We start from the raw sequence: 26,171 nt of genomic DNA, 5'->3' as shown, positions 1-26,171 counted from the left end.
TAAACCATGTCAGAATCGATCAGTGATAGACGTGATTCTGTGCGTTACATGTAAGGAGTGGGTATATGAAAACGTCTTTGGAGTTAGGAAGAATACTAAAAGATAGTTCTATTTTCATTGAAGTTACGCTGTATCCCGGTGTTATGGAGAACAGTCTGATCAGCCTCATAGTTTGTCCACAATTATACTCAATCTCAGTTCTTCTATAAAGTAAACTAAATTTAGCTTAATGTCAGAATAATGTCAGTTTAGAATTGTACTGAACTTCATTATTGGTATAATTTAATACTTTGTAAGCTCAGAAACAACATTCGCCATTCATATTAAAATTAATTTTTACTGAATCATCCTTTTATTTTCTTAACTATCCCGTATAACCGTATTCGAATCCACCAAGTCGCTGTATACTGGAATAATACGCATTTAATCACAAAATTTCGGATATACATCTAATGGTCCATTCATGAAATTCAACTGGTCGATTGACAGAAAAGGTTATCCGTGAATGGACCCGTACAGGAAATAACTCAACATAGTTTCCTGGTGGTATTAAATGTGTTTGTTATCAATCACTACTGAACAATAGTTCACTAGCAATAGCGTTCGCTTTCTGTCCAAACTAAACATATTTGGTGTTGTCAGATACAGAACATCGAATTAGATCTCACACATTCCCGAAAAGGGAGTCAGCATAAGCACTGTTTTATTGTTCCAAAAGCCTGTGAGCAACAGTGAAACAAATTGAAAAGAGATGCTAAACATAGCATTTTGCTAAACCACATATGTAATGGCAAACCTATTTCGGATTCTTCCTAACGTCGCGATCAGGCTTTGGATGTCATATTTTGACTTACTCAGTTTGTTCAATGTATCGCTCCTGCTACCTCACAAAACAAAATATTCATATTTAACTGTGGTACATACTGGATAGTGAATGCTTCGATGGTGGTGGTGGTGGTGGTGGTGGTGGACGTGAGTGCGAATTGATGCTGGCAGTCTGTTTACGCCATTTGCCCCTCCCTTCACATTTGGTATCCTCACGGATAGCACAAATGATGAGAGACCCTTTGCTAATACAGTGAGATTAAATATAGCCTTTAACAACAAGAAGCTAGGGTACCTGCCTTTCGGTTCCGTAACTTGCAACCGATGATAAGTGAGGTACCACTGTGACACTTCCATTGCTTCTGTTACAGACACATTATAACTTCGAACGTAAGTGTGTCCTTGAGATTGTGTCTCCATATCTCAGTAATTACATGTTACATATTTTATGTATTAGTATAGATTTGCGAAGTCAACAAGGTTTGTGAGTTAGCTCCGATTTGTGATATTTCCTTGAGTTGGCAGCCTATGTAGTCCTTCTGACCAAAAAGTAAGCAAGCGTCAATGTCAATGGATGGACAGAAAATTTCCAGTGGATGCAGCTGAAAAAAGCTAAGAACTAAATGTTGGTGAATAATAGAGATGATAACAGTCTCGGTTAACATCACGGTTCCAGATGAAATATACTGGAGAATATTAAGCGATTCTCGCAACTAAGCGGGATGACCACACGCAATGGCTACAGGGCAGACTATTTCATGACTGGACTGGCGCAGCAGAAGTTAGCTTTATCCTCAAACAGAGCCTCTCTGTGACCAAATACTGACTATGCTTTGGGGAAGAATTGTTGGGACTGTATTATGCATCACTGATTGAATTACACAGGGCATAGCACTGTTTGTAAGAAAAACGTTCACGCATGGTCATCCGGATAGGGAGAAAAAAACTTGACACATTAGAAATTTACGTTAACGGAGAGCGTTAATTTTTTTTCTTACATCAAAATGACTGTTCCAGTTTCTGTGTTACAATCAGTTTGCAAGTTATACAGTTTGTTCCACGTATCACATGTTTTTCACCACAAATTTCCGTTTTGTGTTATCTGTGACTACGATTTTTTAAAATTGTGCAAAACTGTTTGAATATCATTCGTACACCAGTGTGTCATAATAAAATATCATCGTATTGTAGCATACAGCACCTATGAATATAACAATGAACAACCTTATATATCCGTTCATTAGTCGGTATGTGATACAAAGACAGACTTTCACTGATGCGAATGCGGGTGTATATTCGATCTGTTGTCTGTCGGAAAATCCACTCTCTTTTTCTTAGACAAGTCCTTATTTTGCGGCTGTGTATGTATAAAAGTTTTTGAGCACCTCTACTTCTATTTTTCACTGACAGACTAAATTGATGGATAGGTAAGTAATCTCTGGAATTTCCTTGCTAATGCTGGAAAAGGGCTGTGCACATCGTCAACGACAAGAAGGAACAATCGCTTCGAAACTGGAAGCACTGATAGAGAAGATAAATTATAATGGATGGGAATGACTGCAAAGATAATTACAAAGAACGTTCGGTGTATCATGCATGAAAAGAAACTGGCGAATATTGTGAGTAGCATCAAATTATCTTAGATCACTTAAAAGAAATGTGTGGTGACTCTCAAAATGCGACAATTAATTCATTTTGGAAGGGAAAAGTTAAATAGATCTTTATCTAACGTACTGAAGTTTCTTAATAATGTTATTGTACTAGTATGTAATTTACAATTTTCCAAAACGGTTCCTTATTCATCCACAGAGAGGAACCAACAACGTCGTCATTTTTGTATGTATTACCTAAAGAAAAGCATCTCCTGCTTTTCTTTCACAACCACATATTCGATGTTCTTCGTTGCACGCCGAAGCCGCACTAGATCCACTGCAGTTGAGTAGATTGCCTGTTTGAAAGAACTACAAGGCTTTATTATTCAGGCAAAGTTTCAGAGCCGATATTATCCGTCGCTCAGTTACGGCGGCGCGGCAGGTAAACCGGGAGGCGTTTGGAGAATCCCCAAATGCAGCTCACTAAAGCTTATGAACGAAGTTCATTTCCCTGGAGTCTGAAGCCCGCTTACCCGTAAAACTCGGCATTGCTCCGCCGGCTGTAAGTTACTGCGCTATAATCGTTAGCATTGAGCGTTCCTCCAGTTCGGCAACAAACAAAATCTCTTTATTACAGCACGCGTCAATGGAATACACTAACATACAGCCGTACAACGAGCGGAGACAGTTGGAATCTGAGATGTTTTATGTTTGCCACGTACTTAACATTTCTTTTCTTTTGTTCTTCATCTACTTTTTTCTCTTTCTTCTCTGTCTTTAAACGTGAATAATAGCTTAGTGGAAAAACACAGGATTCGTATTCGGGAAGACTGCGGTTCTCCCCTTGACATTACTATTCTTGTATTCTTGGTGTCCCTAAAACATTTTGCGGCAAGTTCCTTGATAGATATTTTGAAAAGGACGGACTGTATATCTTATCTTTCTTCCTTCCTCCTCTTCCTTTTTTTTTGTCATTTCCGGCACTACGGAACAGTACTATCTTAATTTCAGGGGCCATTAACAGCGAGAAGCGGAGTTCAGAGCCCTTCTGGTAAGAATATTTCTTCTTTCAGTGGTCGATAAAGTCACGTCAATGTCATTTTCCCTTCTCGTCCTACGTACCTTTTACCAAACATTTGTCACTTATTATTTTATTATGACGCTTCTTTGAGAGAACTTACCGAATTATCTTTTCGTTTGGCCCCCACGACATTTTATCGTATTTGGCCACTTAAGTGACAACCTTTAATTCCCCTTAATAAATTCAATCATGGTGGCGATTTTTCATATCTCATTAGCTTGGAATCAGTGACTTACTACTCGGTGTCAGTACTGGCATAGCACTAACCCATCCATACGGGTTTATAGCATTTCATGTTGATTTAGTCAATCATACACCAGATTCATTTATGCTGGATTAGTCGTGACCACGTAGGAGTTTATTCTTTGTCTGTCTCTAGTAGTTTTACTTCTCAGAATTTTGCGTGCAGTACGACGCATCATCGGACATTGGTGGAGTTTGAAGTTGTTTTCGTGTCCATAGATAAGGATGGCGTAGAATGCGGATTGGTAATAACATGAAAAGCTTTTACGAAAAGATATATATTTTAACCTCTAACGCAGGTTTCGCTGAAAGGAAGTTTAAATTTGAACACCGTAAGTTAAGCATTACCCTGACTTATGTAAATCAACTGTAACAAGTTTATTGTTCTCAGTGACTGTACCTATATTTACATAACCCGTTTTAGAGGCCTAATTGTACACCTACAGATGGATTTATGTGTATTAATAAATACGTGTCTTGTATAATAATAGCAATAGTAATAGTAATAATATATATAATTAAAATACAGAAAAATGAGGGATAGTACAATTGCACTATTAGTAAATGTCCTGCGTGTACGAAATTGTGCTATTCTTCATTCACTTTACTTTTTGTCGCTTCTTGGTTTTTGTGTGTGTGTGTCCATCACTATATATATTTTAATTACGTTTGTCGTCTTCTGAAAGCTGTTACATTTCTGTTAATCATAAGACATAGGACCACAGAATTATTCTCCTATATTTCAATTGTAGATGTAGGCGTTCGCCTAGAACCTCTTAAGATGAAGGAAATCGTCCCAGCTTGGCTCCACTTCAGTAAAAATACTGAATAGTGTTGTTAAGTCTTCTCTTGTTCAGAATGACATATAATATAAAGCATTCCTACCACGTCATACTTCAAGCAATACATCTTAACCATCCTTCTACATATGTGAGAGAGAAACAATCATGCTCAAAGAAAAGTGAATAATGTATTTTGTTCATTTGTCTGCGCCTTACCCAACATTCATAATTAATGTGTTTGCCGAAGCTTACGGTTGGTCTTTGCTTCTGTCATTCTCGCTGTTTCACTTTTTAAAAATGAATTTAACTTTACCACATCCAGGGGGTCTTTCACCATGCACCTACCTACATAGTCTGTTATGTTACGACTTTGGGATAACCTGTGGCACTGTCTAGTACATAACAACAACACACTATTTCAAATATAGCTCCATGTAGGTCTTTGAATGAAAAACTGGGCATAAATGTGAAAATTAAACAACTAAAATAGAGTAAATAGCTTGGCTTCTATCTCTTTGAGAATACTTCATATATAAACTATCACAACTGGTAAACAAAGTAGGCATCTAAAACTAATAGGTGCAAAGAACATATGGAATAAACAGAAATATTATTTCAAAGTACAAAGAATTTATAGTAAAACCAACTAATCCCTTTCAGCGTAAGTCTTAAAGCACTGCTGAAATGAAACTTCCTGGAAGATTAAAACTGTGTGCCCGACCGAGCCTCGAATTCGGGGCCTTTGCCTTTCGCGGGCAAGTGCTCTACCATCTGAGCTACCGAAACACGACTCACGCCCAGTACTCACAGCTCTACTTCAGCCAGTATCCGACTCCTACCTTCCAAACTTTACAGAAGCTCTCATGCGAAACTTGTAGAACTAGCACTCCTGAAAGAAAGGATATTGCGGAGACATGGCTTAGCCACAGCCTGGGGGATGTTTCCAGAATGAGATTTTCACTCAGGAGTGCCAGTTCTGCAAGTTTCGCAGTCGTGCTTCGGTAGCTCAGACGGTAGAGCACTTGCCCGTGGAAGGCAAAGGCCCCGAGTTTGAGTCTCGGTCGGGCACACAGTTTTAATCTGCCAGGAAGTTTCAAATCAGCGCACATTCCGCTGCAGAGTGAAAATCTCATTCTGGAAACATCCCCCAGGCTGTGGCTAAGCCATGTCTCCGCAATATCCTTTCTTTCAGGAGTGCTAGTTCTGCAAGTTTCGCAGGAGAGCTTCTATAAAGTTTGGAAGCTGTGAGTGCCGGGCGTGAGTCGTGCTTCGGTGGCTCAGATGGTAGAGCACTTGCCCGCAAAAGGCAAAGGCCCCGAGTTCGAGTCTCGGTCGGGCACACAGTTTTCATCTGCCAGGAAGTTTCATATCAGCGCACACTCCGCTGCAGAGTGAAAATCTCATTCTGGCACTGCTAAAATCTTTGGTTAAGTAAGTGAAACAATGAATTAGGGTAAATACTTCAAATGGTACCTGTGAACTTTACATACATTAAGCTTTGTAGTCATATATGTAATCAATGCTACCTTAAAAAGGTTAAGTGTAATAGTTATATTGCAAACAGTGGAAAAATTACAAGCCAAAAACCATTTACGCTGGGATTCAGAGCTACTGTATGAAACGACTGACAGCAGGAGAAAAAGGGTGTGTTAGTCTCACATCTATTACATGTTATAATAAAATAAGTGTTGAAGCAATAGAGTGATCATGCTTTAAAATAATATGCAGATATGTAAGTTTTTTCTGTTAGCTATGGTTTTTTCGCAGTTACCTGCATTGTGCCTACGTATTTCTTTCCAACTTCTGTGACTGCCCCTTTAGAGATTTCCATTCCTATAATACTTTAGTGCCTACTGAGCTAAATGTTAGTTATTACTGTATCTATAGCCTCAGAGAACATAAAGCCTATCTCATTATTACTTCGTACTCCCGTATCCCACTTATATCCATACTGATACTTCCTGACTAATCTCTTAAACTTCAGCCTTCTCTTCACCCCTACTTCATTGTGATCTGAGTCTATATATACTGCTGATTTCGAAATCTGTGTCGCACCATTATGTAAGCTAACCAATATCTTCCTGTATCATCCGGCCTTTTCGAAGTATACCTCCACCTCTTGTAATTTTTGAACAGGATATTCACCAGTACTATCCGAAATTCATTAAGGAACTCAATTAATCATTAGTCTTTCTCTTCTTTTATTCCATGTCCCATCCCATATTTTCCTGCAGCCCTTTCTTCTTTCCCTACAACTGCATTTCAGTCCCCCATGACTTCAGATTTTCATCTCCTTTTACGTAGTTTATTACCCTTTGAAAATCCTCATATAGTTTCTCTATATCTTCATCTTCAGCTTGCGAGGTCGGCATGTACACTTGAACTATCTTTCTCAGTGTTGGTGTGCTGTCGATCCTGATAAAAACAGCCCTATCACTGAACTTTTCACTGCGACACTCTCTCTACCCTGCCTTTCTATTCATAATGGATCCTACTCCCGTTCTACCATTTTCTTATGCTGATGACCAAACATCCTTTTCATCTTTCCATTTCACTTCAATGACCCCTACTACATCTACATCTACATTTTATTTCCCTTTCCAGATTTTCTAGCTTCCCTATCATGTTCAAGCGTCTCACATTCCACTCTCCGACTTGTAGAGCATTATCATTTCGTTGATTATTCAAACTTTTCTCATGATAACCTCCTCTTTGACAATCCCCTCCCGGACATGTAAATGAGGAATTACTCTGGAACCTTTTGCTGCTTGAGAAAGCATCATGACACATTTTGAATTACAGGCCAAATATCATGTGGATAAAAATTATGTGTTTTTATTACAGTGGTTTCCATTGCCTTCTGCATCCTTATGCCGTTGGTCACGGCTGATGTTTCCGCCTTTAGGTGCAAGTTCCCACCCGAAGGTCAAGACAGCGTCATGAACCTCCATGCGCTCCTCCGCACTCTATTGATAAGGCCATTGGCAGAATGAGGCTAACTTCTTATACCGGAAGTCTTCGGCCGCCAATAATGGAACTGGTTTCGAACCTGGGGCCTGTAATCTTACCCTCCCAGTGCGCACATTGTGTATGTTTCCCCAGTTCCACTTAGACGAAGTGTCAATTCATCACTGAAGACGACACGATTCAGAAGATCTTCATCGTCATGCAGTAACACTTCGTTTGCAAAGTTAACATGTTTGCAGGCTTATAGAATTTTTAAGAACTGAAAACCAGTCTCAGACGTACCTACTTCAGTCATTTTACACCTCTCATTCACATCTACACTCCTGGAAATGGAAAAAAGAACACATTGACACCGGTGTGTAAGACCCACCATACTTGCTCCGGACACTGCGAGAGGGCTGTACAAGCAATGATCACACGCACGGCACAGCGGACACACCAGGAACCGCGGTGTTGGCCGTCGAATGGCGCTAGCTGCGCAGCATTTGTGCACCGCCGCCGTCAGTGTCAGCCAGTTTGCCGTGGCATACGGAGCTCCATCGCAGTCTTTAACACTGGTAGCATGCCGCGACAGCGTGGACATGAACCGTATGTGCAGTTGACGGACTTTGAGCGAGGGCGTATAGTGGGCATGCGGGAGGCCGGGTGGACGTACCGCCGAGTTGCTCAACACGTGGAGCGTGAGGTCTCCACAGTACATCGATGTTGTCGCCAGTGGTCGGCGGAAGGTGCACGTGCCCGTCGACCTGGGACGTGACCGCAGCGACGCACGGCTGCACACCAAGTCCGTAGGATCCTACGCAGTGCCGTAGGGGACCGCACCGCCACTTCCCAGCAAATTAGGGACACTGTTGCTCCTGGGGTGTCGGCGAGGACCATTCGCAACCGTCTCCATGAAGCTGGGCTACAGTCCCGCACACCGTTAGGCCTTCTTCCGCTCACGCCCCAACATCGTGCAGCCCGCCTCCAGTGGTGTCGCGACAGGCGTGAATGGAGGGACGAATGGAGACGTGTCGTCTTCAGCGATGAGAGTCGCTTCTGCCTTGGTGCCAATGATGCTCGTATGCGTGTTTGGCGCCGTGAAGGTGAGCGCCACAATCAGGACTGCATACGACCGAGGCACACAGGGCCATCACCCGGCATCATGGTGTGGGGAGCGATCTCCTACACTGGCCGTACACCTCTGGTGATCGTCGAGGGGACAGTGAATAGTGCACGGTACATCCAAACCGTCATCGAACCCATCGTTCTACCATTCCTAGACCGGCAAGGGAACTTGCTGTTCCAACAGGACAATGCACGTCCGCATGTATCCCGTGCCACCCAACGTGCTCTAGAAGGTGTAAGTCAACTACCCTGGCCAGCAAGATCTCCGGATCTGTCCCCCATTGAGCATGTTTGGGACTGGATGAAGCGTCGTCTCACGCGGTCTGCACGTCCAGCACGAACGCTGGTCCAACTGAGGCGCCAGGTGGAAATGGCATGGCAAGCCGTTCCACAGGACTACATCCAGCATCTCTACGATCGTCTCCATGGGAGAATAGCAGCCTGCATTGCTGCCAAAGGTGGATATACACTGTACTAGTGCCGACATTGTGCATGCTCTGTTTCCTGTGTCGATGTGCGTGTGGTTCTGTCAGTGTGATCATGTGATGTATCTGACCCCAGGAATGTGTCAATAAAGTTTCCCCTTCCTGGGATAATGAATTCACGGTGTTGTTATTTCAATTTCCAGGAGTGTATATCAAAAATACCACCTAATTCAGATCCAATATAGTCATTTCCTGTTTCACATACCTCAATAACACTGTTTTCTGACCAAGATAAACTTTATTAATACATACTATATAAAATTCTCATTACTTTCACATTTTTGTTTGTGATTAGTAGCTACATTATTACACACATCAAAAAAGGTTTTTATCACCCTGGGGCCGAGATCCCTGAAGACAGACGTTGACTATGTATATCGTATCACAGACACAGTACCTTTGACCAGAGATGTCACTAAACCTGCGCAAAACATTATGTAATCAACAATGCATGAGCAGTGCCTCTTAGATGGAGGGGTCCGATAGCAAATCAGTTCCAGTCATTCCACCATGAAGGAGATACACGGCTCGTCTGTAGTTCAACCATGCCTATAGATTAATACCACCGTTATATGGCGTCCGCATTGTTCCTTTGTGCCAGGAAGGGCTCTCAACGAGCGAAGTGTCCAGGCATCTCGGAGTGAACCAAAGCGATGTTGTTTGCACGTTGATGAGATACAGAGAGACAGGAACTGTCAATGACTTGCCTCGCTCAGACCGCCCCAGGGCTACTAGTGCCACGGATGACCACCACCTACGGATTATGGCTCTAAGGAAGCCTGTCAGCAACGACACCATGTTGAATAATGCTGTTAATCCAGCCACAGGACGTTGTGTTACGACTCGAACTGAGCGCAATAGGCATGTGCCCATAACGAGGTCCATCTTTGCAAAGACGACACCATGCACCATGCAGTGAGGTGCAGATGGGCACAACAACATTCCAAATGGACGCTGAGGATTTGCATCACGTTCCTTTTACTGATCAGTGTCGCATTTGCCCTTAACCAGACAATCGTCGGAGACGTGTTTGGAGGCATCCCGGTCAGGTTGAACGGTTTAGACACACTGCCCAGCGAGTGCGAGTGCAGCAAAGTGTAGGTTCCTTGCTGCTTTGGAGTGGCATTATGTGGGACTGACGTACGCCGCTGATGGTAATGGAAGGCTCCTTAACGGCTGTACCATACGTGTTTGCCATCCTTCTACCGATAGTGCAGCAATATCGTCAGCATATTAGGGAGGCATTCGTCTTCATTGGCAACAATTCGCTCCCCCGTCGACCACATCTTGTGAAACACTTCCTTCAGGATGACGACATCGCCCGATTAGAGTGGCCAGCATTTTCTCCAGACATGAATGCTATCGAACATGCCAGGGATAGATTGAAAAGGGCTGTTTATGCACGACGTGACCCACCAATCACTCTGGGGGATCTAAGTCGAATCGCCGTTGAGGTGTGAGACAATTTGTACCAAAAGTGCCATGATTAACTTGTGGATAGTAAGCCACGATGATTACAGGCATCCATTAGTGCAACAGGTCGTGGTAATGGGTATTAGAGGTACCGGTGTGTACAGTAATCTGGACTACCACCTGGCGGTCTCGCTGTATGGTGGTACAAAACGCAATGTGTGGTTTTCATGGGCAGTATAAAGGGTGGAAATGTTGTTTATGTTGATCTCTACTCCAGTTTCCTATACAGGTTTTGGAACTTCAAAAAATGGTTCAAGTGGCTCTGAGCACTGTGGGACTTAACATCTGAAGTCATCAGTCCCCTAGAGCTTAGAACTACTTAAACTTTGAACCTTAGACCGTAGAGGTCTCGCGGCTCCAGACTGAAGCGCCTAGAACCGCTCAGCAACAGCGGCAGGCTTGTTCCTGAACTCTCGGAATGTAAACCCTTTTATGATGTGTGTATAATTAAACACAATATTCCAAAACTTTTGATGAAAACGTAAATGAGTAGTCTGATGTTCCTTCTGTTCAACTTCAGTTATCTGTGCCACATTATTAATACTGCTATTATTGTCTGATTGTAAACGTAAATTGGGGCGACCTACAGTTGTTATGTCTCCTCGCTTGAAACTGTGGACCTTCATTAAGATGGGCCACAGTATCCGGAATTGGTCCCTCTTTCATTGTTTCTCCTATTACATTGCCCATGGCTATTACCATTATTCCTGTTCTGCTGATGTTCAAAATTTCTGTCTCTATTATAGTTCTGACCCTGATTGAAGTTATCACCATTTCTGATTTTGTGGTTGTTACCACTGTGATCTGTATCATTTCTGTTATTATACACATCTACATCCATACTCCGTAAGCGACCTGTCTATCTGTGGCGGAGGGTACCTTGAGTACCACTATCGGTTCTCCCTTCTATTCCAGACTCGTATTGTTCGTGGAAAGAATGATTGTCGGTATGCCTCTACATGGGCTCTAACCTCTCTGATTTTGTGCTCATGGTCTCTTCGCGAGATATCCGTAGGAGGGAGCAATGTACTGCTTGACTCCTTCGTGAAGGTATGTTCTTGAAACTTTAACAGAAGCCCGTACCGAGCTACAAAGCCTGTCTCCTGCACAGTCTTCCACTGGAGTTTATCTATCATGTCCGTAACGCTTCCTTTGGAACGCTACGCTCATCTAGAGACCTACAGTACACCTCTGCAAGAAGGGGGGGGGGGGGCGAGTTCATCCGCGTACTCTGTGTAAAATCGAACTGGTATCCCATCAGGTCCAGCGGCCTTTCCTCTTTTGAGCGATTTTAATTGTTTTTTTTACCTCTCTGTCATCTATTTCTATACCTACAATTTTGTCATCAATGCGACAATCTAGACAAGGAACTAGAGTGCAGTCTTCCTCTGTGAAACAGGTTTGGAAAAAGACATTTAGTATTTCGGCCTTTAGTCTGTCATCCTCTGTTTCAGTAGCATTTTGGTCGCAGAGTGTCTGGACATTTTTATTTGATCCACCTACCGCTTTGACATAAGACCACAATTTCTTAGGATTTTTTGCGAAGTCAGTACATAGAACTTTACATTCGAATTCATAGAACGCCTTCCACACAGCCCTCCTCACACTACATTTCGCTTATGGTACATGTTTCTTTCTACTGCCTTATCCAGCCTGTCTACACATCGTAAAAATTGGTCTAGACAGTCGTCAGGTCCGTGTACTAAATCGCACTGCGACCTTTCTGGTAATCTCCTTTTGAATGCACCAATTAATGTCCTTTTGTCAAATTGCCTGTGAGGGTGTGCTAGTTTCTTAATTTGATTCTTACAAAATTCTTTCAGTGTACGATCCCGTGTCCTATAGTTTATACGGTTCAGAAATTCACTTTTAATGATCCCTTTTTCAGCTTCTGACCAAAATTTATTTAAAAAACTCTTTTCGCTACTTTAATATCTCCCACTGACTTAAATTTAGATTTACCCACGGCAGAGCTTTGACTTCAAGGCATGTTTAAACAAATTTAACCTTTTGGTCTTAGCTCATGATTGACACAAAACTATCTCTACAGTGGTATAGAAAATCCACTGGACGTAAATTTTCTGATGGAAAAATTTAACTGGATTGTTGACCATGCAATACCATTGATTGAATACAGATAGTCGTCAATGAATTATTGCTAAACTATTGACGATTTTTGGTCTATAACATTCACATTATTTAGCATACTGTTTTCAGCATGTACAATTTTTTGATCTAAACTGCTTAAGTTCTGTTCCATTTTTCCCTCGATGACCTTTTGTTGAACATTCTTCTCCTTTTGCGAAGATTGTGCAACTAACTCATTTTCCAAAACAATAAATTTATTTTCTGATGTATTGACTTTTACATTCACACTTTTTAATCCAACTAACAACCCATTTCTTAGCTCCGAAAGCTGAATACTTAGTTGGTGTATTCGGTATTGTACCCTGTCCATTTTATCATTCTGTTCAGATCGTATTTCCATTAACTGGTCATCGACTGCACAAAATTTGCTACTGTTATCTATTTTTATTTGTGTTTAGTGATTATTAACTGCACTAGCTTTGCTATTATCATCTGGTTTTATTTCTATTAACTGGTCAATAGCTCCTCTCATTTTTGGTGTAGTCCACTGCATATATCGATTTTCACATCTACATCACTAACCATGCCTCTATTCATTTTGCTGTTAGAACACGCATCCACTAAGGAAGATTAATTTCGCAGATGTTTTATACTTATCTTTTCAACATCTACATCGATACTCTGCAAATGACATTTAAGTGCCTGGCAGAGTCAGATGTCCTTCGTGGTAGTTGTCAAACCCTCATTCAGTTCATCCGGTACTTCACTGTTGACATCATATGAAATTCTCGTCATTGTTGATACTACTTTGTTGGGCAGCTCTCTGTTCTACTTTCGCAAGGTGACTGAAATTGCCATAAATTACTGTTCCTTCTTCTTCTTCAACAGACAAAACTTCGTTAACAATGATCCCATCCCGGATGAGTCCCCACTTGTAATCTTACTCTCCCATACAACACTATTAAAGTTCACGTTCTTTGCCCAACTTTTGAAAGTTTCCCGAGGAGCAAGATTACAAAAGAAGAAGTTTTTACTTACCTTCATTATCTCGTTGTTGTTGCCGACGGCTCAAAGTATTGTCTAGGGGTAAATTCTTACAGCTGAAATTTCGATATTGTAGCTTCTTTATGATAAAATAGCTATTGAACGGTTGCCTGTTGCTACGGATATATTATTATTTTCATTTCATTCTTATAAATCACACCGACTTTACAATTGTTGCTTCAATCACACCAAAAATATCATTATGTTGACAAGTTTAGAAAACGTCTATTTCCATCAGAGGCAAGCCCACCACCCCTACATTCTTCAGTACTCTCAATTTGCAAAGAGTTCACAAAACAAAAGAGCTTACAAACTTTCTCGGAAAGAAAAGAATCTTTACCAAATGATATCATTACTTTTAAATAAGTCCACAATTACATTAATTAATTAGCGTTTGATTGCACAATCAATAATACGAAATTAAACTGCGCCAGAAATTTTGTAATTCCAATTGTTCTTAAAAGAAGAGTAGTTTTCACTGTTAGTACATATCGATTGTAACACATTACTTCCTTTTTTTACATTTTAACCTGCAGTGTAATACGTCGTATACAAAATCATATGAAATCTTACAGTGCAACGGCTGAGACAGTTTTTAACCTATGCAAGAATCGACAGCATGCATAGTAAATGTTATCTCTATAAATGAAAGGTAATGTTAGAGGACGATGATTCATTATAGTCCGATGGCGCTTTCATTCCTGCTCAAAGACTATCCCTAGATAACAGTTTTCATCTGAATAAAAAACGCTGAAAACGAAAACTGAATTTTGTAAACGTCTGACTCCGTTGGCGAATTTCATTTCCTGATAGGACAGGGAAAAGCCAAAACAAAATATGGATTTAGTGAAAGACTTATTTCGTTTGTCAACTACCACACGATTATTCTGGAAGATAGCTATGTAACTCATACAATCCACATTTATTTGTTTTACGGTGTGCTGGGGATAGACGTCCTTAGATATTTGACGGTTTTGGCTGATTCCGGCAAAAAGATCATCGATTATGCGTTCAATGAATTTCAGCAAGTCAAGTCTTTTCTCTGAGTGAAGCACATTAAGTTTGCTTAAGCTGACATTCAGCTGCCACACTTTCCGAAAGGCTCTCATCACTGGTATTTCTTAACGCTTTTCTAAAAAAAAACAATAAAAGATAGGTCTAATGGATCACAGAATATCGCCACTGCCACGAATACTAATGCGCTGGCTCTGACATAGCTAATAAAAAAAAGTCAGCCAAATTCATCCGTCACACAATTCTTATTACTCCTATAGAGGATTTACAGTGACAAAATGGATTACGATTTACAGAGGAACCCACCGTTTCCATGTTGAATGGAAAATGAAATCGACCCATTGTTCATTTTTTCTCTTAAGGACGAAGACTGTCCTATATGATGACCACCAAACGCTTTGTTGCTCACACTCTACCTGCGTTCTGACACATTCAGTCCGATGTTCTAGATGAACAGTAGGGCGTAAACCATGAAACCACGTTCCTGCTGACTTTCTTTAGTCACATAAAGTAGATATTAGTAGACTTCTCTTGGCCAGAAATGCCTTTTTGGCCATAGCGAGTCTGCTTTTGATGTCCTCCTTGCTCCGTCCGTCATTGGTTATTTTACTGCCTAGGTAGCAGAATTCCTTAACTTCACTGACTTCGTTACCATCAATCCTGATGTTAAGTTTCTCGCTGTTCTTATTTGTACTACTTCTCATTACATTGGTCTTTCTCCGTTTTTCTCTCAAACCATACTGTGTACTCATTAGACTGTTCATTCCGTTGAGCAGATCATTTAATTCTTCTTCACTTTCACTCAGGATAGCAATGTCATCAGCGAATCGTATCATTGATATCCTTTCACCTTGTATTTTAATTCCACTCCAGAACCTTTCTTTTATTTCCATCGTTGCTTCCTCGATGCACAGATTGAAGAGTAGGGGCGAAAGGCTACAGTCTTGTCTTACTCCCTTCTTAATACGAGTACATCGTTCTTGATCGTCCACTCTTATTATTCCCTCTTGGTTGTTGTACATATTTTATATGACCCGTCTCTCCCTATAGCTTACCAGTACTTTTTTCAGAATGTCGAACAGCTTGCACCATTTTATATTGTCGAACGCTTTTTCCAGGTCGACAAATCCTATGAATGTGTCTTGATTTTTCTTTAGCCTTGCTTCCATTATTAGCCGTAACGTCAGAATTGCCTCTCTCGTGCCTTTACTTTTCCTAAAGCCAAACTGATCGTCACCTAGCGCATTCTAAATTTTCTTTTCCATTCTTCTGTATATTATTCTTGTAAGCAGCTTCGATGCATGAGCTGTTAAGCTGATTGTGCGATAATTCTCGCACTTGTCAGCTCTTGCCGTCTTCGGAATTGGGTGGATGATGCTTTTCCGAAAGTCAAATGGTATGTCACCAGACTCATATATTCTACACACCAACGTGAATAGTCGTTTTGTTGTCACTTTCCATAATGATTTTAGAAATTCTGATGGAATGTTATCTATCCCTTCTGCCTTATTTGACCATAAGTCCTCCAAAGCTCTTTTAAACTCCGATTCTAATACTGGATCCCCTATCTCTTCTAAATCGACTCCTGTTTCTTCTTCTATCACATCAGACAAATCTTCACCCTCATAGAGGCTTTCAATGTATTCTTTCCACCCATCAGCTCTCTCCTCTGCATTTAACAGTGGAATTCCCGTTGCACTCTTAATGTTGCCACCGTTGCTTTTCATGTCATCAAAGGTTGTTTTGACTTTCCTGTATGCTGAGTCTGTCCTTCCGACAATCATATATTTTTCGATGTCTTCACATTTTTCCTGCAGCCATTTCGTCTTAACTTCACTGCACTTCCTCTTTCTTTCATTCCTCAGCGACTTGTATTTCTGTATTTCTGATTTTCCCGGAACATGTTTGTACTTCCTCCTTTCATCAATCAATTGAAGTATTTCTTCTGTTACCCATGGTTTCTTCGCAGCTATCTTCTTTGTACCTATGTTTTCCTTTCTAACTTCTGTGATGGCCCTTTTTAGAGACGTCCATTCCCCTTCGACTGTGTTGCCTACTGCGCTATTCTTTATTGCTGTATCTATAGCGTTAGAGAACTTCGAAGGGATCTCGTCATTCCTTAGAACTTCCTATCCCACTTCTTAGCGTATTGATTCTTCCTGACTAATGTCTTGAACTTCAGCCTACTCTTCATCACTACTATATTGTGATCGGAGTCTATATCTGCTCCTAGGTACGCCTTACAATCCGGTATTTGATTTCGGAATCTCTGTCTGACCATGATGTAATCTAATTGAAATCTTCCCGTATCTCCCGGCCTTTTCGAAGTATACCTCCTCCTCTTGTGATTATTGAGCAGGGTATTTGCTATTACTAGCTGAAACTTGTTACAGAACTCAATTAGCTTTTCTCCTCTTTCATTCCTTGTCCCAAGCCCATATTGTCCTGTAACGTTTTCTCCTACTCCTTCCCCTACAACTGCATTCCAGTCGCCCATGGCTATTATATTTTCGTCCCCCTTTACATACTGCATTACCCTTTCAATATCCTCATACACTTTCTCTATCTGTTCATCTTCAGCTTGCGACGTCGGCATGTATACCTGATCTATCGTTGTCGGTGTTGGTCTGCTGTCGATTCTGTTTAGAACAACCCGGTCACTGAACTGTTCACAGTAACACACCCTCTGCCCTACCTTCCTATCCATAACGAATCCTATACCTGTTATATCATTTTCTGCTGCTGTTGATATTACGCGATACTCATCTGACCAGAAATCCTTGTCTTCCTTCCACTTCACTTCACTGACCCCTACTATATCTATATTGAGCCTTTCCATTTCCCTTTTCAGATTTTCTAGTTTCCCTATCACGTTCGAGCTTCTGACATTCCGCGCCCCGACTCGTAGAACATTATCCTTTCGTTGATTATTCAATCTTTTTCTCATGGTAACCTCCCCCTTGGCAGTCCCCTCCCGGAGATCCGAATGGGGGACTATTCCGGAATCTTTTGCCAATGGAGAGATCATGACACTTCTTCAACTACAGGCCACATGTCCTGCGGATTCACGTTACGTGTATTTAATGCAGTGGTTTCCATTGCCTTCTGCATCCTCATGTCGTTGAGCATTGCTGATTCTTCCGCCTTTAGGGGCAATTTTCCACCCCTAGGACAAGAGAATGCCTTGAACCTGTATCTGCTCCTCCGCCCTCTTTGACAAGGCCGTTGGCAGAATGAGGCTGAGTTCTTATGCCGGAAGTGTTCGGCCGCCAATGCTGATTAATTTTCAAAATATAGGCAGTGGCGGGGATGGAACGCGGGACCGAAGACGTTTTGATTATGAATCAAAGACGCTACCCCTTTTTCTAAAATCTCATTTTGTTCTATATTGTTCGGTGAAATTGTTCATGACGGACGTTCGATGACACTTGTTCAGTTTGTTCGTTGATCCGTTCACTCAGTTTTTTTGGTACAGAGGGTAGCTAAACCCTCTGACCGAACACGCTGAGCTACTTTGCCGGCACCCCTAGACCACGAAACAATAGCGCACTTTGTCCTAAACTTACCCTACCATATCCAATTTGAGACATATCATCGCCATGGTTAGTGTCGCTTCGTTGAAACGAAGAAACAGGCTCTTACCTGACGGTCCTCTGTAAATCGTTTTCTTCTAATTTCGCCATGCTATCTGTAGGACGAAGAGAGGCGGTCCAAGCATAATACTGCATTTTCGAAAATCGGGTTTCAAGTCCTTTGAGACACCTTGCACGTAATTATCACCGTAGGTTATCTGTTTCTGTTCCTAATCAGTAACAGTGGGATCATACTTTTCTAGACGTTTTCCTGACACGTTCAGCTCTAATAACGATGCCTCTCTATATGATACACCTTACTGAGTCCCGAGTTTCATAAAATCACATAATTCCTCATAATAGGAAAGATTGTTTTTTTTTTTTTTAAACAAGCCTGCAATAGAAAGCAAGTGATGGGAATCAACGAAAAAAATCATGCGACCACAGTAAAACTTTAGAAAAAAAGGAGCTAACTATAAGAATTTAATGTACCAACTGAAATTCCGTTAGGTATATTGTGTCTTGGCAAACTCACGTTAAGAGTTACGTGAATAACCACGAAAAGCGAAGGATGTTTCAGAATTAAGCAATCCATCTGTTGCAGATATAAAGCATGCATGGAGCGTAAGATTATATACAACTTGTAGATAAAACCAAATTGCAGTCCTAAAAGAATGTCTACCTGGAAGGGAGGTGGTAACTAAGAACAATATTAGACAAGCTTGTGCTCAACAAATAAACAGTAAGGGAGGCCTAAGAGTAATCACATTTTCGAGTCAAGGATAGCGGACGACTCTGTGATTTTGTCAGAATCAGATATGGAGAGGCTATAGTGACTTCAAAAGAAGGTAAAAAATAAATGTGTATTCAGAATACGGGGAAACCAAACCGATCTTTGATCGAAAGTTTGTTTTATTCAGTTCAACAATATTTTCGATTGTTATGAATATCAGGTTGGTCTTGATTCTTTCCAGTTGTTATCTGTCTCTTTCCCATGCCGCCAAAGTCTTCTTGGTTAATTTTGCGGTATCTCTATGAATGTGGCTTTCTTCGTTGTCCGATACCTTGGTTTCAGTTAATTTCATTTGCACTATATACGTCGTAACCAATTATTTGCGAACAAGCATTTATAATCTTAACTAATACGGTACTGTGGAGCCGTTATTATCTTTAAAATGACTGTTTAACTCATCCCAGTTTAACTTTTGTAGAATTTTGAGCATCCTCTCGGTGGGCTTATAACACTATACTGAGGGCCCAAGCCCGCAGAACCGTTTGCACTGCAGCTGTAAGCACGGTGTACAAACGACAGCCCTACATCCTAGGTCCTAGTTCGGACCTGCACGTTGGCAGCAGATTTGCGATCGTCGTCTTTCTGAGACCCCTTGATTTCTCGGGAATTCGTTCCTGCCTCTATGTTTTTGTGGGCTCTTTAGGATCACTACTGCTCTCCCTGAGTGGAGAAGGCCCACGTGCTGAACATCTTGTGAATGATTATCAGCTACCTCCAACTCCTGTCATCGAAAGAATTATGTCTCTCCGAATACCGCTGTTTGGAGGTAAATTTATTATTCGCATCTCTGCATATGATCTCACTATGGGTGCTTATGGAGACATTAAAGATCGGTTCTACAACCTGCTGAGCACAACCATCAAGAAAGTATCACCTCCAGACTAGCTCTTACTACTTCGCGATTTCAGTTCACAAACATCTCATCAATTGAGCAATATGACAGGGAATCAAGTACTTTGCAACTGCAACGCTAATGGTCCACTGCTACTTGTTTTATGTGCTGAACATGAAATCTTTATTACCAATACCCAGTTCCGCCTGCCTAATCGCTACTATACCACTTGGATGCATCCTCTCTCGAATCACGGCGCTTCCTTGACTATATCATCGCCAAGAATGTGATAAATAACGATCTCTTTGTCACCAGGACAGTAAGAAATGTAGATGACTGCTGGACAGATCATAACCTCGATCTGTCGCCAGGCTAAACGGTCTGTCCACCTGCCCAGACGGAAATTCGACACTTCTTAACTTGAAATTCAATCCTGCTACAGATCACAGAAACGAAATCTGAAGCAAGTTGGCTAGTCATCCAGTCACCACTAATATTGCAAATAAGAAGTGGGCCACACTTCACACGATCATTACTAATTCAGCTAAAGAAACAATTGGCTTTGTGAAGAAAAAATGACAAGACTGTTTTGGTGAATATAATGACGAAAATATGCTTCTGAACAATGCCGGATAAGAATCCCATATATCCTTTCTTCAACGTCTGTCTTCTCGTGCGAAGAAATCACATTTCGTGAAACTTAAGGAGAAATATCAGGCACGAATTAGGGATATCAAGGATTACTGGTGGCGACAAAAAGTGGAAGAACTGCAAGGATTACCTGATGCCAGTGACATGAAAAACTCCTATGGGGGTATAAAGGAGATACATGTTCTAATTTGATCCTTACCAGGAACACTGAAGACTGTTGACTTTTCCATCACTTTGTGTGAGAATGGGAAAATCTTAGTGCGGTGGAAGGAACATTTTTATGCGCTTCTAAATCGTTCCTCCAATGTTGCTGAGGACTTTCTATATAATGCCCTCTGTAGCCCCAGCAACCTCGAATGACACTTCCACCAACACACAAAAACACTCAGAGACTTTATCAAAAACCTTAATCAGTTACGACCAAGAAAAGGTTCTGATGTAGATAACATTACTCGGGAACTGATACAAAATGGAGGTACACCCTTGAAGTCTAGACTTTTTATGCTGATTTAATCTGGTAAACTGGAGAAGAGTTTTCGGAAACCCTTGAGAATAGCTTAATATGAGCACTATCTTCAAGAAAGGCGACCGTAGTAAACGTGGGAACTACCATGGTATATCGCTGTTGTCAGCAAAAATTCTATTATGTAGGCTCCAATTTAATTCAGAGAACATTTTGCCTGAATCACATTGCGGTTACAGAACCTCCAGAGGCACAACAGACATGAAATTTTCTTCTAGAAACCTCCAGGAAAAATGCAGAGAAAAACAGAAGCCTCTATAGTTTCCTACGTCATGGAAAAAGTCTTTGACTTAATGTCTAGATCTGCCATGTGGAAGATACTAAGAAATTTGGATATCCCGAGAACCTTGTGGATCTGATACAAGCTTTGTATGAGGGCATGTCTGGGCATGTTTTCATGGCAACGCTATGTCAGGTTTGTTTACAGTCACTTAAGGTTTGAAACAAGGTTGTGTGCTTGCTTAAAACGTCTTTGGCCTGTAAGTGGCTGTCATGCTGTACGGATTATCTGAAAACAAGCCAGCCCTGGAAATTAAATTTCGTTTTGATGGAGTTGTCTTCAATCTGGCAAGACCTCGTTCACCAGGAAGTACTGCCAGTCAACTGATTTAAACCTACATGTTATCGCTTTGGTGTTACCATCAAAGTGGGAACAGCAAAGGTACTCGCACGACCTGCCCCAGGATTAAGTCTGAGTTCAATATCTCTAGCCTAGACATAGCAGTGGAGCAGCTTGAGCACTCTTCATATCTCAGAATCATCTTTTCTAAACTGGGTACCTGTGAACAAACTGTTTGCAAAAGACTTGGGACTGCTGTGCAGTATTAGTACGGTTAACACACAGAGTCATCATGAATAAAGACCTAATGCTGTACACCAACAAACTCGTGGTATACAAAGCTGTTGTCATCTCTATGCTCCTGTATGGCTGTGAATCTGGGACAGTCGCCGTGGTATCAAGAAACTTGAATGCTTCCACCAGCAAAAAGTAAGATAGATCTTGAGCATTAAATGGGAGGACCATGTGACCCACATTTCGGTTCTCCAGAAAGCACATCTAAGCAGCTTTGAGGCAACCATCATCTCTCATCAACTCTGATGGTTAGGCCATGTGCATCTCATGTGTGATATGAGGCTGCCCCACCAAATCGTTTATGGTGATCTCTACTCTGTCAGTGAACCTCACGGAGCCCTTCTCATCAAATAAAACGAACACATCATGAAGACAATTGGCATAAACGTAAAAACATGGGAAGATTGTGCTGTGGACCGCTCACTGCAGAGGAGCACTACATCCACAGCTGTTAACTTTTTGAAGGAGAACACCACAAAGAGAACGTCACATACACGAAGACGCTAAACGACAAGTTTTGCCACGATTGGTCTGTTCAGCCACCGGAAACGCATCCACAAATTGAACTGAAATGCTTATCAAATGGAGGAAGAAGCTGTGAGTACTCGGAATCGGGTTGCAGCCGACGACGAAAATAGTTACAGTCGATAGGACATTCGAGTACAGTTATTTCTCATAGCGTGCAATATATGAATCGCAGGAAACCGCAGAGATCGTTAGCCTAAGTTGGACCCGATTATGGTGTGGACTGCTTACAGAACATGTTTACAAATATCAAGATTCAGCTACTAATTTTCGGAGTAACTTTAAAAAGAAATTTCAATAACGGAAAGGTAAATAGTTGACTTATTCGGGGAAGGCGGCCCAAATAGCGAGGTCGTCGGTCCCATCAGATTAGAGAAGAATGGAGAAGGAAGTTGGCCTTGCCCTTTCGGAGGAACCATCCTGGCATTCGCCTGGAGCGATTTAGGGAAATCACGGAGAACTGAATCAGGATGGCCGGGCGCGGGTTGAAACCGTCGTCCTCCCGAATGCGAGTCCAGTGTCCTAACCATCGCACCACCTCGCTCGGTTGGCAGTTAGATCTGCAGGTAAGAGGTATATTTCAGTGTTAGCCTACCGACTGAGTTTCTTTCCGTTTGAATTTTTAAGGTAGGCATCAATTTCAAATTTTTATACTTGCCCATAAAAGAATTTATTCTTCATTGTATGTTTATTTATCTACCATATTTATAACAGTTTCCGGAACTCTTTGAATTTTTCCTTAAACAATCTGAAACAGGACTATGATAGACACAGATAATTAAGTTTGAAATACTCGTAATAAATAGGAAACAAATCTATATTCGTAACTTGTTCAATCGAGTGCTTAAGAGTACTGGTGTTTTGCGTATGATAGGTGTCGTTACTGAGTCAGCGAGGAAGGCTGTGAGCAGACACAAGCTTTTGCAACAATATTTTCGTTAAAGCTCATGTTTTATTCATGTCTCATTACCGCATTACGTATTCATAATACAGTAAAAACCGTGTGTATGCATATTGATGAAAATTTAGAATGAGTGTTGGTGAAATATCATGCGAAGATCTACATTTCATTATTCCTAAATTCATTGTGCGGCTGAGAGATTACGAAAACACAGGCTTTCCTTTTCGACTGCATTTCCACGTCCCCCATATATTAGTCTAGCACGTACTTGTACAATCTAGAAAGCATTACTTTTCTGTTAATAGCACGCTTTACTGGCTTATAATAGGGAAATTCTGGCATGTTGTAATGCAATTGGGAGTGACGTTTCAAATCTAAGATATTACTTCATGGTATTACCATGAGTAACTGTTTTTGAAATGAGGGAATTTGTGAGTGCATATGAAGCCACACTTACAATATTCACGACATTCGATTTTTATCGTTCGATGCACGACAGTGCACGGTACCAAGATGTTCCAAAAAAGCTGCGAGCGAAGATATGATTTTTGAGGGGATCATATATAGGGACCTATTGATCACAGTGATAAGTGGAGAATTGTTTTGGTTGGCCCGGGCCAAGCGACTATTTCTATATCTATCTGATGAACCTGCATACTGTAGCTAACTGAAGAACAGGCTCAAAATTTAAATATTACACTCATCCTCTATCTCAGGAAAATTGAGCAAATCGTTATTTTTTTCGTACATGTGGTCGAGGATAAGTCTCTTTTCACGTATAAAAGCACATTTGCTCATGGGCGGGTTCCTGAGAAAACCTCGAAGGTTCATGACTTTTTTTTGGTACCAAAAATACGAATTGTGGGAATGGCCACTTTCATAATTTCTGTTCATGGCAAGCCGTCGCAGTTTTTGCCATAGAATCCTAATATGAAGTTCCCAGGAAATCCGAAATTCTTTTCCATATCATTAACCGTCACCGAAATCGAAATGTTCGACGTTACCGTACTTATACAGGAAACCACAAAAACCGGTATTTCGCCGTTATTACGCCGTGGGACGCAATTATCTAGACAACTAACACAAAAAAGGTTGAAAAATTAACTGCACATTCTTTAGACATTTATTTTGATCATTTTCCTGTTTTCGAAACTCTTTATCTGTTATCCAGATATCCCCGAAAAACCATGATTTGTGGGTACCAGAAGTATGAACTCTATAATTCATATTCGTGACAAGTTCTTACCTTATGTTATTAATAAGATGTTTTCGGAAAATTTTAAATTTTTTTCAATGTACTTATTTGTTAGAGATATCGAGAGGTTCGTACTTGTTGACCTAATGCATATGAAATATATACGTAATATCCGGTCCGTGGCGTAAATGCTGTTTTAACTGACTTAATGAACAAATGCCATGGGTACTGGGTTCTTTGCAAGGGTTCTGAGGTCACAAATCGATGTCTTTAATTACCATTTTTTCATCAACAAAATTTTATAACGCGGTGTTTCTGTACAACGGGCTCTTCACGCTTACACAGGACGTGTTGACCTGGAAAGTTTTAGATGATACCACCTGGCACCTTACAAGAAAATAATTTTTCATTCGAAATTCTTTGTATTTGTCAATGAAACACCAGATTTTATACGGGGGTGGCTTAAAAAGTAATGTAAAGTAAACCTGCATTAGATGGAAGTCGTTTTGTGTTAGCCTTACATTATGCGTTATTAATTTTTCTTCATATGTGTCAAGGTATGTACATGTGTCCCGGCATATAAATAAACTGGCAGAACTTTACTGACCTACAAATTTGCATTATATCAACAGCACATCCTGCTGTAACAGTGGAAAAAAAGGGAACCAGCTGAACACTGCAGCCGGAGGAGAACAAAAAGTCGATTATGTTGCTCTTTTACAGGCTCTGACTAGAAAGCTGTCTCGAGTGTCATTCTGAATTCCGCACCAAAAAATTTTGGCATGCAGACATATTCGCCTTGTTTGTGCTAAACGAGTGTCTCAGAAAGACACAGATAGTGAAAGAGAGAGCAGACAATTCCAATGGGTGCATTGAGAGCCAAAGAAAGAGCCGACTGTAATGGTAACTGAGGGGCACCAAAGGAGAAAGGGTGATGGATGTTGACAGTAACAGTGGAAGCAATAGAGAGACAACACAGTGGAAGTTAATAGATGAGTGGAGACCCCTTCCCCTGACTGGCGAAATGTAAAACATTTTCCCATTTTACCGCAATCTTTAACCAACTTCGTAAAATTTCCCTGTCTATGAGTCAAAATACAGAGCAAACCATCTCTAATAACGTGTGTGTAAAGGAGACAACTGTAGTTGAAGAGAGAGACAGCAGAGTGTTAGGGAGATAGAGAGTGGCAAGGAAGAGAAAAAGAATGGGAGAAAGACAATGGCAGTGGGACAGATAGACAGTGAAAGGCGCAGGAAGAAGAGAGCAGTAAAGAAGAGCGGAAAAAAGGTATGAAGGGAGTTACAGAGAGACACACGGACAAGGCAAAGTGGCAACGGGAGAAAAAGGTGGCAGTAAGAGAGAAACATATACAGACAATAACAAGGACATGGAGTTGCTGTGTATTGATGCTTCATTGCAAGGAGAGACTAGGTAAAATTATTTAGAGCGTTCCTCGTTAAAAGAGTTTGCAGGCCACATTGTTTTGTGAGGAAGGCCGAATGATGACTGTGGCAGTTTCTTCCCCAGTTTTCTGTGAGAGTCTTTTACAGAGGGTGATATTAACCCTTTTTTGTTCCCTGACAGGAGCAGTTTTCAACTGGTATATTCATAAACTGAATGCAGA

Source organism: Schistocerca gregaria, chromosome 4, assembly GCF_023897955.1.
Source record: "Schistocerca gregaria isolate iqSchGreg1 chromosome 4, iqSchGreg1.2, whole genome shotgun sequence".
NCBI classification, from domain to species: Eukaryota; Metazoa; Arthropoda; class Insecta; order Orthoptera; family Acrididae; genus Schistocerca; species Schistocerca gregaria.
Note: the sequence above shows the minus strand (reverse complement) of the source record.